We start from the raw sequence: 2,619 nt of genomic DNA on the forward strand, positions 1-2,619 counted from the left end.
CCCCCCCCCCACAACTGCCCAAGCACTGGCCCAAGACCGGGGTGACCAGAATGAGGAGGAGGGGTCCTCGAGGAGGAGGATGAAATTCCTCCTGAGGAGCAAACCCATGTGCCCCCCAGAAGTTCAGAAGACCCCTGGGCACCTGGGGCAGGTCAGGGCACCCCTGAATCTCAGGGTCACCTTCCAAATGAGGAGTGGGACTAAGCATTCCGGAAGGTTCTCTCATTCCTGAGTTGAAAAGCATCTTTATGTAGCAGAGGGGAAGAATAAGAGAAGAAAAGCGTTTCTTTCTGTTTTCATTCCCTCGTTGCTGTTCTGAGTTCTCTGCCAGGTAGAGTGCGGGCAACCCTGGGGCAGTCCTCCCTGTGTGTCCCTCTTGGACCTCAGGGGCTGGGAGCCGGGACCTGCATTTCCAGGATGCTGCCGGGGATGGCAGGTGACCTGCCCCAGGAAGCATCCAGAGGTTTGAAGAGCACTTGTATGGGCTTTCCTGGATGGTAGGCAAGGGAATGCCAGTGGTTTCAGCATTCTCCTGGCCTCTCCCCCGGGGCCGTAGCTGCCAGGTCCATGCCGGCTGCCCCACTGCATTTCCCTGAGATGGTCTCCTGGCCTCTGCCAGCCCAGCCCTGCCTGCCTGGAATGCCTGGAGGGGTCTGCGCTCCTCCTCATCCCTGGCTGGTCTCGTGTTTGACACGTGGAGTGGATCTAGAAGCAGGTGCTCTGAGACGGGCATTCGGTTCTGGTTACTTGACCAGGTTACGAGGCTCGGTTCTAGCGGCCTGTTTTTGCTCTAGGCTTTGGGTGGCTTCTGGTGCAGAAACAGCTAACTGACTTGGAGATCAAGTGGCTGTTGCAACAACAGGTCTGGCGGAGCCGGAACGAAAACAGGGAGGAACGGGCAGCTGCCTGGGACTTCCGGGGGCTCCCGGGACCCTCACGGGCTCAGACAGGTCATGGAACTGAGAGCTTCTTCTTGAGCCCTAAAGGACCCTCAGGCCGAGCTCGCAGACAGCAGACCCGCAGCTCCATCCCCCAGGCGGAGGGTCTCTCACCAGGCAGACGTCGTCGCCGGCTTCCCAAGTCTGCAGGGAAGCTAAGGGTGGGTTGGGACAGAGGGGCTTGTCCTCATGGGAGAGGTGCTGACCCGAGATTGTATCGGCCTCCCCCTTCTCAGCCCGGCCGTCCCCGTCCGTCCGAATGCTCGCTTGTAAGTTTATGGTTTTCCACACGACGACGTTCCTAGCCGAGATACTCACTTCCCAGCAAAGGGCTGAGGAATCGGCTGGTGCTCACCGGGTTCTCAGGAACCGTATTCCCAGCACCCGGAAGCAGCTGGCCTGAAGCAGCGAAGGCTGTCCCCAGGATGCAGGGCTGGGAGGTGCCCGTTGGCACCCCCGCAGAGGGCATCGACTGCCAGGGCCACGGGGAGGCAGTGAGAGCCGACACTCCTCCTAGTGCTCCCAGTGGCCCGCCTGCCGAATGCTGATCCTGTGTCTGCAGCTTTGGGAGCAAGAGCTCCCTCAGGGACGCCGGGGGTCCATTGCCCACAGTGGCCTCTCGGGCTGCTCACGCCTGTCTGGAGCAATTGCTCCTGATCACCGAGAGGGACTGCCAGCCCGCTCGGGCCGCCGTAACAAAGCGCCCAGTCAGAGCGGCTTAAACAACACACGCATTCTCACGGTTCTGAGGCTGGCCGTCCGAGAAGGAGGTGCGGCCTCCTCCCGGCTTGCAGACGAGCGCCTTCTCCTGTGTTTCACACGGCAGCGAGGCAGAGCGCTCCCTGGTTTTTCTTCCTATAAAGACACTAATCCTCTGGGGTCAGAGCCCCACCCTAATGGCCTCATTTAACCTTAATTATTTCCTCAGTGGCCTCATCTCCAAATACAGCCACACCGGGGGTCAGGGCCTCAATATGTGAATCTGAGGGACACAGCTCAGTCCCTGGCAAAGAGTGAGTCTGGAACCCAGGCTTCTCCGAGGTGCCTCTTAGCCACTTTGCGGGGTGGAAGCCAGGAGAATGTGTCAGCAGCCAGTGCAGGCAGGACCCCAAATGGCCGAGACCACTCAGGAATGAGGGGCGGGTCACCCCTCAGGTCAGGAGCTCTGGGGAGGGAGGAGCAAGTGACCGGGGCTGGAGGGAGGATGAGCAGACACTGGCGGGGCCAGGGCCAGCGGGAGGACGGGAGGCGCCCCACAGATCCCCACGTCGCCTCTCTGGGGAGCTCTCTGTGCAATAATCATTTTCTCCCATCTCTGTCTCTCTTTTATTGTACATAAATGTGTTGATGTTGCTAATCTCATAGTTTAGTCTTTAACCCAGGGGTGCCTGAGGCAGACGAGGAGGGACATCAGTCGGAAGCGGATGGATGGCTGTCAGGACTTTGCACGTCCGGTCGGGCAGGGGAGGGCGTCCTCGTTTGTATGGGGGTTGGAGGAGGCTGCTGCATCGTGTTGCTGAAAGCATCAGCTTCAATGGCTAAAATCAGGAAAATCAGAGGCGTCCATCAATCTCAGCCTCTCCTCAATCCCAGCCTGCGCTCTCCCCCAGCCTCCCCCAGCCCAGCCTCCCCCCTACCCCAGCCTCCCCTCTACCCCAGCCTCCCCCAGCCCAGCCTCCCC

This window comes from Equus quagga, chromosome 9 (genome assembly GCF_021613505.1).
Source record: "Equus quagga isolate Etosha38 chromosome 9, UCLA_HA_Equagga_1.0, whole genome shotgun sequence".
In the NCBI taxonomy this organism is placed as follows: domain Eukaryota; kingdom Metazoa; phylum Chordata; class Mammalia; order Perissodactyla; family Equidae; genus Equus; species Equus quagga.